General features: G+C 49.1%; 1 pseudogene; it reads right to left on the bottom strand.

Moving 5' to 3' along the window:
- Positions 1 to 1,865: 1,865 nt before the first annotated feature.
- Positions 1,866 to 8,448, bottom strand: LOC128946037 (protein ecdysoneless homolog; annotated as a pseudogene).
- Positions 8,449 to 12,800: the final 4,352 nt, after the last annotated feature.

Here is a 12,800-nt window from a genome sequence, read left to right on the forward strand (position 1 = left end):
GGGGATTCCCCATCCATTGATAGCCCTGAAATAATGGCCAAGGCAGGGTTCCTTTCCATTGATACCCTCAACATTGCAGGTGAATGGGGATTCCCCCAGTTGAAACACAGACTATAAGGGAAAATTAACCAGTTAAACAACTCCAGAATACACTTTGACAGAAATCCATTGAAAGGGAACCACACACCACTTGTCTGCCCTAATTAATTCCATCAGGCTTCCTTCACTAAAAACACTCTCAGAATTAAAAGTGGAGATGCCTCGTGTGTTACCTCAAAGCAGTGGAAGAGGCAGCATGGAAATGCTTCTTCTTCCATGGCAAACTCTCCTGGGAGCACTCCCAGAGCCTTGCAGGGCTCCCCTGGGAAGCTGCTGAACAAATGGAAAGAGTTGGGATGAGCAGAGCCCCAGAGAAATCCCAGCCCCACTGATGGAAAAGTCAGATTATCCAAGCAGCAACAGCAGCTGGAGTGTTTGCAAAAGAGCAGCTTTGTTCTGAACCTCAGCTTAGGAGTTCTGCTCATGCACTAAGAGAGCCCTTCCATCTATTTGGACCTTTTCTATAGCACAGGCCACACAGCAGTTCAGTGTGATCATGTTCTTCAACTCAATTATGTTTCAAAGTATCTAAACTTGATCTAGCTACTCATCAGTAGAGAATTTTATGTATTTTCAGTGTAAATTAGCTTCCCTGGTCAAACACCAACCTTTCCCAAGGTTCAAGTACCTCTGTTTTCCACCACTAACTGCTCATTAGCCTTGTCTCAATTACAAACCCCCTGTTAACCCCATTTTTCCACCACAGATTTGTCTGAGTCTCTCACCTCTCAGCAGTCCAAATTCCTTGAAATGTAGCAGAACCTTCTTCACACTTCCCAGCTCTTGCTGTCCATCTCTAATCCCTGTCCAACCTGCCAGTGCTCTCCCTGAACTGCTGACAAAGGAAATTACACAACATCAGTGCAGGACAACTCATTCATTGCTGAATGAAAATGAAATAAAGAGAAATTAAGAAGCTGATTTGGACCCAGCAGGACTGCCCTGTTGGTGTCTGTGTATCAAGAATTTTTATGTATTTTGTATCAAATTTAACTTGTTGAAACCTAAGTTCCCATATTTAAAATAGATTTGTCATTCCAGATGAAAGCAACATGCTGCATGCCTTCCAGCCACATTTTCACTGAAAAAAACCCCCAAACTGCTCAGCCTGGGCTCCCATCATGCCAGCAGTAGCTGTATATCAACATTCAGCAATAATGGAATTCATTCAGAAAATGAACAATTACAAAAATACTTTCACTCCAAGAACTGATACTGCACTGAGGAAGTTATGCATACCTTCAAAAAATTCAGTAATCAAGATGTATTTCTGTTTTTATTGAAATAAATTTAAAAAATACTGCTGGCCAATATTTACACATTTGGTCCAATTACTCTTCCTGCAATGTGGTATTTCCCCACCTGCCCCTGAAGGCAGCAGCATTTTCAGAACAAGAACTGCTCCCCAGATATTGACCCCACTCAGCAATGGGTAAAAGGACATTTTAGAAATGTGGCAAATTGGATCACTGAATGAAAAAATGGAAGAGAGGTGTTGTAATAAAACAAAACCTCATTTGAGTCATGCATTCAACATCATTTCCCAGATTTCTGAAAATGTGCTAACATTGGGAAAATCTCATTTCCACCCAAGACAGTGTGCAAACAGAAGCTTCTGCAGGTAAATTCACTCTGCTGAAGTGACACAAAAATGAACAGAATGCTCCAAATTAAAACCTTTGGCCTCTTCTCCCACATCCTGCTTGTGTGTCTGTGCTCCATCTCCCCAGCAGCCATGTCTTGTGCAAAGGCTCTCCCTGCCTTGCTCAGCTGCCAGTGAGCTCTGTGCTCTCAGGTAAATTCACCCCCAGGCTCTGTAAATGTTCCAGCTGGGTCCTGCCAGGCCAGCCTGGGCACTGCGGGACTCGAGCAGCTTTGCCACCAGGTTCATGTCCACAGCCAGGGCTGCCAGCTCAGCAGCCTCAGCTCCACAATCAGGGCCAGCACTCTCACATGGGGCTGCTCCAACAGAACTTGCCTGCAGACAGTACAAAAAGAAAGCTTTATCAAATTGCATGAGCACATTTAAGGGGGAAAAAAAAGGGGCAAACCACAGGAGAAAAGAAACAGCAATTGTGCAGCCAAAAAAGTCCAGTACACTCCTGAGTCCTGACAAACAGGAATTCAGACACCAAATGCTCATGCCAGCTGAAAATCACCACTGTCCATTACCCAGATTAAATTCCAAGAGAAGGACACAAAGTGTTGCTGAGTCCTGGCTCAGCTTCCTATGGGAGAAAACTACTACAGGACCTTACAAGTGAAGCTGCAGCTTCTTGCCCTACTACTAAAAACAGGGAAATGGAACTAAGCCTTGGAAAAGATGGGCAAATTCCAAGCTTAGTTAAGCTTTAGTTTATAAAAAATGTATGATGGTGCAGGTCCAGCACACTTTGCTTGCACGTGGGAAGGTTCCAATCCCATTACTCAGAATGGCCACTTGCAGCACATTTCCTGCTTGGAAATTACTGCTGCAAATCAGAGCTCAAGGCACACTCACCCCTCTCTTGTGGCTGCTGAAACTTTTCCCAACGTTGCTCTGTGCCAGCTCACGGTCCATCTCCTTCATGTACGCCTTGAGACTGCCCACGAGCTCCTCAGGAGACACCTTCTGCTCCTGCCTTCCATTCCCAGCATCCAGCTCCTCATCATCCTCAGCTGAGAAACCAAACTCCTCCTCTTCATCCACATCATCACAATCCAGCTCCTCCAAGTCTGCCCCTGCACATGATGTTGTGTCAGTACAACAGCAAAGAAATCAGTGCTGGCATTTGTTTCAAAGAAAGAAGCAATCTCACCTAAAATTCTGTCCAGGGCTTTTGTAAAAGAATCCACATCAAAGGTAACATGGGATTCATCAGATGACCTGAAATCTAAAAATATTTTTAAAGAAATGAAGCTTCTATGCTTGCATAAGCCTGACACAGGCACAAGCCATACTGATTTCTCTCAAGTCAGGACCAAAGTTGGGACATTTGAATTTAAAAGTCCTCAGAAGTTTGAAGCCTGTGTGCATTAGACATCAAACAACCAGTGGAAGAATTCTTTGAATAAAGGAGAAAAATTGTGAAGACCACAAAATCCAACTGAGGAACAGAGACCAGCTCAGCTTGCAGCACTTGAACCTGCACCAGTGCCAGAGTGGCACCAAGCTGATTTAAAGCAAGTACAGGTTCACTGCTCTGGCTTTGCTTCAGGCCCTGCTCAGCACAGCACCTTCAAACTCTGATTCTCTGCATCACACAACCAACCACAGGGCTGCAGCACAGTGCAACATTCCACACCAGAGCCACACTCCAGGGGCTACTACCATGGCATTTCTGCTCCTTCCTGCGTGGAGACTTTGGACACAAAAGCCTTCATGCTCTCAGCAACTGTTTCCAAGTCATACTTTTGCTCCTCCTCATTTGGGGAAGGAAGGGACTCATTTCTTGTCTCCCTCAGCATCTGATCCAGAGCACCTGGTGTAATATCCAGCCAGCTGTCATCTGAAAGAACACAGCACACATCTGTTACTCTGCACAAGCCTGCTGGCTCACAGGCCCCAACCAGCTGACTGACAGGACTGCAACCATCCTGCAGCTCAGCTCTGCAGCTCAGCTCTTGTGCTGGTCCTGGGTCACACACAGCAAAGCCAGAGAGAGGATGAGAAGAACTGAGTGCAGATTTCTTGTCACTACTTAAAAACTCTGCTTTGCAGAGCTCAAACTAAGAGAGACCATTCTAGTCACTGAGAAGCCTTGGGCCACTAAGTGGAGGAAGAAAGGCTTACTCTAAACTGGGAGAGCCAACCCAGTGTTTAGTCTTAAGGAAGGCTGGATTGGCTCTCCCTTCACAGCTGTCAGCATTGCCCCTCTACCCCCACAAATAATCATCTGTAATAGGAATAATTCCCCCATCCAGCTCACCATCCTCTGCAGGAAGACAAGCTGCTTCTCTCTCCAATTCCTTCACATCAATGGGGGTTGTCTGTAGTAGTGTCAGGATTTCATCACCTGGGCTCACTTCATCACAGCTAGAAGAAAAACATTGAATTTACTGAAATGGATTCAATGGGATCACATGCTCTGCATTCAGGTTTTCACTTGAATTCTTCCATTTTCCTTCTGTGCAAACACATCAAAAAGGGAAATTAATCTGGGGGAAGTACCAGAGCACTACACAGAGCATTGGCCAAAACAGGACACAGTCAGTCCCTGCAATTCCCAGCTGATGGCTCCAAAGCCCATTGGTCATGGCTCTTTTCCTTTACATTTCATTTGCCTTGGTAAATATTAAGATTACCTGATCCTAAACACCACAGACTGGAAACTCAAAAAAATAACAGTCAAGATATTATGGGCTGGCAAAGCCTCAGATATTTTTGCAGTGATTTACTTTTTGGATTTGATCATCCAGAGAAATCCACAGCCAGCTCCTTGAGCAAAGGAGATAGATTACCCTGTATTCATTATTCACTGGGACTGCTTTTCAATGAAACTTTTCTACACTTTCTACAGTCAACCAAGCAAAAATTGATTTGCAGTCACCACTTGGAATCCACTTGGAAGAGCTCAGCATTTCACATAACCAAGATAAAAGAGTTACTCAAGCCAGAACTTCTCCCAGTGGAGCATTCCAGAGGAATTAGTACTTGTATGTCCTGGCCACAGCTCCCATGTTCAATGTGCAGTGGAGAAAAGGGTTCAGGTGTTTGTAACAAGCATTTCAAAGGTCACTTACAGGATTTGTAGGATATATGACACTCATGAATTTCAAGTAGCTCTCACCTTTCTGGCACTGCAACAGATTGCTGGAAGTGATCTTCTGCCATGTGCAACAGTTCCAGGTACTTGGCTGATCCTTCCATTTCTCCCTGTTAAATGCAAGTCACAGGCATGAACCCAAACAATTCTCCCTCCCCTTCCTCTTCCCAGTCAGGCTTTCTAAGGGTGACTGTTGGTCACACAGGAATGCTGAGAGAACCAAAACAACTAAAACCTCTTGGCCATCTACACTTGGAACTCAATACTGCAAAGGGCATTCCTGTATTTGAAGTTTATTAAAGGATATGGAGCTAAGAATCTCAATAGTGTTGTCCAATTTGATAACCTTGAAACAAGTAGTCAATTTATGTCCCATTTATTAACATCAAAAAAGTAGTGAAAGGCATCTTAAAAAAAGAAACAAAAAAAATAAACCAGACAACCTCACCAAAACCCCCAGAAGTCACAAAAACCACACACACATAAAAATTACACTTGCATGGGCCCAGATAGGTCGATGGTGTTATGTATGGATCTTGAAGAATATTGAATTCTAGAGGGGTGGAAATGAAATGTAAACCAGTGAAATCAGTCACACCTCACACAATCACATATGGGAGTTTTCTTCACTCAAGTGTATTTCTCCCCTTGCTTTAGATGAATGAATCAATCCCCACATCTTGCTTTTTCCTTTTTAATTTCCAAAATAAATTACTTTCAAAGGGAAACAAGCTGCACATGTCCCCTTTAAACACATTAGTTCATTTCACACAGAGATAAGGATTCAAGCTCCTCACACAAGTTCAAGGGTTAAAATGTATTTTCCCTGCAATGTTAAAAAGCCACAGACTCTGAAATACTCACAGACCTTGAAATAATCCTTCTCCTTCAAGCTCCTGAGGAATCTCTCCCACAGAGGACCGCTTAACACGTTTCTCTTGGCATCAGGAGCCACTTTACTGCTCTTGGAGCACAACATTTCAAAGCCATGAGCCTGCAGATAAAAGATGCAACAACAAGAGGTTCTCAAGGTGTGACAGACTTTGCTCACATTTCTCTGGACAAGCAGGCAACCTCCAGACAAGGACCCATTCCCTGGGCATGCATGAGCCAAGGCCAAAATGCCCCAGCAATCATTACCAGCTTCATGCCCAGCTCGCAGGCTCCGTACTGAGGATGAGCTGGGGCGGGCAGGGTGTATCCACTGCGTCTGTCTGGAACAAACTGCTGCTGCACCAGCTGTGCATATAAACACCGAGTGAAAGTCACCTGCAACAGCCACAGCAGAAACAAACACTCCCTGCAGCGCGACTGGGCTGGGGACAGCCAGCAAACTCCCTCCAGGTCACCAGACTGGCTTTGGAGGCACCCATATTACAGGCAGTGCCTGAGACTGCATTCAAAATACATCATAGAAAGATTTTTCTGATAAATTGCTTTTCAGGCTATACAATGTTTGTTCCAAACTGAAATCCCCAAGTAAATATAAACCTTTGTCATTCTAAATACATTAGGAAAAATCCTTAATATTCTGGAAAATCCCCATTTGAACTGCAACACGTTTCATCAAATACATCTTGTTTCCTTAACAACAAAAAAACCACGTTTCTTTTCAACTAGAGAAGTGCTTTAGGAGAACCAGGATATCCTAACTGCTTCAGAACATCACAGGAACTAAAAAGCAGCATTTCAGGTATCACATGCGACCTCTGCTGGTTCCTGATGCTAAGAAAAGCCCTGAATGCAACCTTCTCAACTCCCTCACTCTGTCTGTTCCCTCAAACAAAAGGAAAGTATGAGCCTGACAGTCCAGGTACTCACTTGCAATCTATTTTGGTCTTCTGTTCCAGCCCTTGTAAGAATCTTGGAGTAGGGGAAAATAATTAAACAATTTTTTGCTAATGACCAAATAAATTATGTCCATTTTAATTCATTCCATTAGCAGCCATCCATATTCGTGTGAAGGTGTCTGCTCATTATTTCACCTGGACCAGACAAAGCCTGTGTCCTTACAGAAACAGCAACACTCCAGCCCTGAGCATTCCCTACCCTCAGGGACACTTCTGAATCCATGTCTGCTGGGGTTTTTTTAATATTCATAAACTCATAGAAAGGCTTAGGTTAGAAGGGACCTTAAAGATCAACACCTCCTTCCAACACCCTTGCCACAGCCAGGCACACCTTCCACTAGCCCAGGCTGCTCCAAGCCCCATCCAACCTGCCCTTGGACACTTCCAACGTGTCTGGGATGGGGAAACACCTCCAAGGATGGGCAATGCTAAGACAGGACCTTCAGAGCACAGGCACTGCCCCTTGGCAGCCCTCCCACTAAAGCAGCTCAGCAGCACCCACCTTACCTGGCTGCCAGCCCCGCGAACTCCCTGCTGATCTCCCGCAGCAGCTACACAATGAACCACTCATCCTCCACCTTATCCCCGAACACCGCGGTGCCGCCCAAGTGCGCCGGGATCTCGCCTGCACGGGGCACAGACAGGAGAGGCGGCTCAGCAACGCCGTGCCCAGCAACAGATTGTCCACACGGGCTGCGGAGTCTCCCTCACTGCGGATATCCCAGACCCTGCTGACACAATCTTGTGTCCTGTGCTCGGGGATGGCCCCGCTGCACCAGGGAGGTGGCACCAGATGCCTCACCGGGCTAACCCGTGCTGTGACACCGAGAGTCGGGGAAGCCGCCGGGTCCCCCTCACACGCTCCTGGTTTCTGGCCCCCGAGACCCCCTCACACGGCCCAGTTGTCCTCACACACTGCCTGTTCCCGGCTGCCGGAGTCTCCTCAAAAGATCCCGGTTCTCAACCGCCGGGTGCCCCTCAAACTCTCCCGGTTCCCGGCCGCCAGATTGCCGTCAAACTATCCCGGTTTCCCCTCACACGCCCTCAGTTCCCGGCCACCGGGTCGTCCTCACAGGGCTCAACTCCCCCTCACACGCTGCCGGTTCCCTGCCGCCAGATTTTCCTCAAAAGATCCAGGTTCTCGGCCGCCAGGTGTCCTTCACACTCTCCCGCCTCCTCCTCACAAGCTCCCGGTTCCCGGCCGCCGGATCCCCTTCAAACGATCTCCCCCCCGGTTCCCTCTCAGACGCTCCTCGATTCCGGCCGCCGGGTTCCCCTCACACCCCTCCGGTTTCCCCTCACACTCCCGGTTCCTGGCCGCCTGATTCCCTTAACACGCTCCCGGGTTCCCCCTCACAGGCTACTCGATTCCGGGCGCCGGCTTCCCCTTCTACCCCCCCGCTTTTCCCTCACACGCTCCCGGATCCCCCTCACACTCTCCCGGTTCCCGGCCGCCGGTTCCCCCTCACTGGCTCCCGGTTCCCGGCCGCCGGGTGCCCCTCCCAGTCCCTCCGCTCCGGGCGCTCCTCCCGCCGCGCCTCCCGGCCCGCTCCCGGCTCACCGCGGCCCGGCACGTAGCGCAGGCGGAACGGCTGCCGCTGCCACACGCAGGCGGCCAGGAGCGGGGCCAAGCGCACCAGGGCCAGCTCAACGCAGCGCCGCAGCAGCGCCTCGCCGCCCGGGCCCGCCGCCGCCGCGAACAGGCGGGAGCGCACCGCGTCCTCGGGCAGCGCCGGCCGCCGCAGCGCCTCCATCCCGCCGGGGCCCAAAGCGCTCCGCCCCCGGGCAGGAGCGGCGCGATGGCGGCGGCGGGGCGGCGGCGCTGAGGGTGATATCGCGATACGCGCGGAAACCGCTGCAGCCGTGAGTGGCTGCCGCTGCCCCGGTGCCCGGCGCGGCCCCGAGCCCCAGCGCGGTCCCGGTCGTGATCCCCCGGCCCCGCTCCCGGGCCTGCCGCCCGCGCTGCCCCCAGCACCGAGCAGGGCCCCGTGACGGCCCGGTCACCCCCTGTCCCCGACGGGAGATGGTTCCCGGCATTCCTGAGCACCGGTCCCGGCCCGACACCGGTGGGACCGAACGCGATTAAATCCCTGCAACCGGCTCTTATCCCCTGACTCGAGAGTTGGGTCAGTTCTGACTTACTCGGCTCGTTTACTCTTGTTGTATTTAATTTTATTCAATGTAATTAATCTACAGGGATAACGGCGTCATCTCTGCTTTTAGGGAGGTGTATATCAATTCGCAGCATCTTAGGTTTAAGTTTAACTGATTTTGATCTAGCTGTCCTGTTGGTATAGGGTCAAATTGCCAAGGCCAAGAGACTTGAATATAGTTTTGAGGCAGAAAACATCTGGGTTTGTTGCCAATTTTCCAACCATGTAGAGCCAGGGCCTGGCCAGAGCCCAGACCCTCATTGGGAGGGTCTCCCCCACATACCTTAAAAACAAATCTCTCAATAAGGCCAGCTGTGAGATGCCCCAAACAAAGCAAACTGCTGGAGTGCTCCTGTGAGAATAATTGGGGCTGTGTGTGATTGCAACAGAGCAGGAGCAGCCTTGCCCTCAGCAGGTCACAGCCCTGTCCCATGAGGATGTGGCACAAAAGGGTCGGGAAAGACCACAGGACCTCAGCTCAGATGAGGCTTTTGACAGAGCCCAGAGATCTCATCCTGGAACTCTGGAAACACAGGAAAATCATGAGACAGCCCAGGGTCAAGGCACAGCAACCCTGCTGGAACAGGAGAAGGGACTAAAGGCTGAGCAGGCAGTGCAGGGAACGGCTGCAGACAGCCTGTTCAAAGAGATGCAGCTGCAGCTGCAGAACAAAACAGAGAGATCCCAAAGTGACACCATGTCAGAGATACGTCAAAGTTCATGAAAAGCCAGCTATAAATAAGGTAATGATGTGTCGTAGGAAGGAGACCAGGACACCAGATGGTTCATCACAGGTCCAGTTTATTAAAGAAAACATCAAACACCTATACAGCAAATAATAAGCTCATGAATATTCTATAAGCCAAGCAATCTATTGGTTAAACTATACCATTAACTCATCCACATTCCTTTGGGCCTACGTTCTCTACTTCTCACACCTCGCTGTCCATTTCTTTATCATCCTCTGCTAGGCCCAAGGAGACGTTATCTTTGCAGGTGAAAGATTTGGAATTAAGCACTGTCTTGTACTTTTCCATTCTTTAGCCTGCTACTTTCTCAACAGACACCCTGCCTGCAAAAAGGCCTCTGCCCTACTTAGGACATCTCTACCAAATCAATTTGGCTGTGTCCTCTCTCCTCAAGCCACTCTTTGACAAAACTCTCCACAATGATGTCCTATGAATAATGCCTGTTATAAAAATGAGGGAATTCACATGATGGAACAAATATATCAGCAGTGATTGTCTCAGGAATTGGAGACAATATTCTTCCAGCATTCCTGTATCCATAGCAATGAAACACTGAACAGCTTACAATGGATAACAGCCACAATGTGGAACAACCACCCACTCTCCTGTGTTATCTGTGGAAGATGAACCAGAAGAGATCACAATCAATGATCCTGTCAGGCAGTGCAGCACTGACACCTGTGCAATCTGTGAGAGGATCAAGGGTCCAACAAACTGTATCTTCTTCTATCCAAAGGCAGGTGTTTATCAGTGTTTCATCACAGCTGTTTCAGTGGGATCTGTCTTATCTCTAGAAGGAAATAACCACATCTTGCAATGTAAACAAACATATTTATCGAAATTAAGTTAGGACTTGTAATCACTTGCAGTGGAATTCAATGTCATCTCAGTAGACTTAGAGGTACACTTAAGACAACTTAAAGTTAACATCTTTAATACTCAATAAAAAATGATTTTAATAAAACTGGAATAGAACATGAAATGGCTTAAAGTGAAGAAGGTTGAAACTTGACCTCGTCTAAACTCAGCAACACTCAACCCTGACAGAAATCCACCTCGACATAAATGACTATTAACAAAATTAACTCAACAGAGTAATAAAACATAACATCACTCAGATCTAACTTTGCTTAATCTTAGCAACACTAAAATCATATTCAGATAGAACAGAACTGAAGGAACAATCAATATCCTTCAAAGTTCGAGGTACTACAAAATGTAACTTATTCTGATGGTATTAATACCAAAAGACAATGAAAATGTGGACCAAGCATGTTTGAAATAACACCCTGATGCATTTACTGGAGGGATTACAAAAGTCAAATACCTTGACCCTATGTAATTTAACATTGAGAAAAACTCATGGTAACTGCAATTTTTAAGGAACCAAAAATTTACTAAAAGCATTTAAAGTGCAATTCTACCAAAAGAAACAACAATATAAAATTTGGCTACGTGTGGAACAAACTGGGAGCTTCTCGAGATTGTATTCAGTGTAATAGCATATGCTAAAAGTTATCAGCATTTGTGTTAAAGAAATTAGATTGTGTTATGCTGCACGTGATAATAATAACGAGGGACTGGATTTACCCCTTTGAATCTCTCCAGTAACAATTCTCAGAGAAATCAGAGTTCACCAAAAACACAAGATTAACTTCAAATAAGCATTTCAGCACATGTTTACGGCATTCTAGGACACGGAGCGTGAGGCTTCAGTAGCCAGGGGCACTCAGAGCCCTTCGGCAAATGCCGGGGGTTCGCCCCGCCGCAGGGTTGGGGAACCACGGGGGGCAGTGAGTTCGGCCGGGGCCAAGCGGAGGCGCCGGGCAAAGCCGAGCCCCGGGAGCGGGGAAAGCGCCGGCGGCAGCGAGGGCAAAGCCGAGCGGGGAAAGCCGAGCTTGGACCCGCACGGGGCTCGGGGCTCGGCGGGGCAGCCCCGCGCCTGCCGCCACCGCAGGGGGTTTGCACTGCGCTCACCGGGCCAAAGGGACTCGGGTTCTGATCCCGAATCTGGGCTGGCAGCGACGGGAGGCGCCGGAGCGGTGAAGGAACCGATCCCGGAGAAGGCAGCGGGGAGCGCCGGGGCGCGGCGGGGGAGCCGCCGATCCGCGATTGGCTGCGCTCCCGCCGCCGATTGCTCAGATAGGCCAAAATCCCTCCCACACTGACGCTGCCCGTGTAGCAGTGAGGGGGTACGAATCGCGCCCATTAGACTGGAGGCGCAGCGGCTGTCGCGCCCAGAGCCCGGCAAGTCTATAATAAAGCTGGGAAGCGGCTTCAGCACAGGTGCGACTCGTGGTCAGTTTTGCCTCAGCTCGGGCCTCGGGGTTCTGGCGAGTTCCATGTGCCGGGTTTCTCCGTGTGCCCAGGCAGGGAGCCGCAGCGGCCGTGCCGGCGCTCGGTGTGCCCGGGCTCCGAGGCACCGGGGCAGGGAATCATGCGGGGCACAATGGTGAGGAGCCCAGGGCTGCTGCTTCTCGCCCCTCGGCAGGCGGACTCCGAGCCGCAGCTGCTCCGGGCCAGCAGCGGCCGGCAGCTCCCTGTCCAGGGGCGAGGCCGCCACGAGCCGGGCCGGCAGTGTCGCTCTCAGGAGCGCGGGCAGCGGCAGGAGCGGCTTGGAGTGCGGCCGTCCGGGGGCAGGGGCGGCGGGGAGGAGGCTGCGGACAACGGCATTGCGGGGAGCGGGGCCACGCCGAAAGGTGCCGAGGGGCCTGCGGTGTCGGCCGGCGGGGGCTCGGGGGGCGGAGCTGGCGGCCCGGCCTCCCTTTGTGCCCACTTTGAACAGAGATTTTTGTTCTTGGAGGCACATAATTTTATTACTCTTCTCTCCGTTTCAACTTCTTATAGGATTACAGTGACTTTAATATTTGTTTGCTTTGCTGTGGAGTCTTTTGTTTGATATTAATTACAACTATATCTCTCCATACCTTTAAGTCTTAGAGAAAAAAAGTCTTGTTTCCATAGTTTTACCAGAGGGTTTTAGCTTTAAGATTAAGGCATTTCTTTATTTCTCTTGTTTGGGATTTAATTTCTTCTTTACTGTCTCAGAAGCTGTACAGGTTTTAGTAGCTAAAACTTTTGCATCGCTTTTTTAAATATCTCCCGTGCAAAACCAAAACTGGTGGATGTCGTCGAGAATTGGAATACAGTTTATCTGCCTGAGCTGCAAAGGCGCGGTGGGAGGGGACGGCCGCTGCGAACGCT

This window comes from Melozone crissalis, unplaced genomic scaffold, assembly GCF_028551555.1.
Source record: "Melozone crissalis strain CALT ecotype California unplaced genomic scaffold, PUWL_Pcris_2 ptg000073l_1, whole genome shotgun sequence".
Lineage (NCBI taxonomy): Eukaryota > Metazoa > Chordata > Aves > Passeriformes > Passerellidae > Melozone > Melozone crissalis.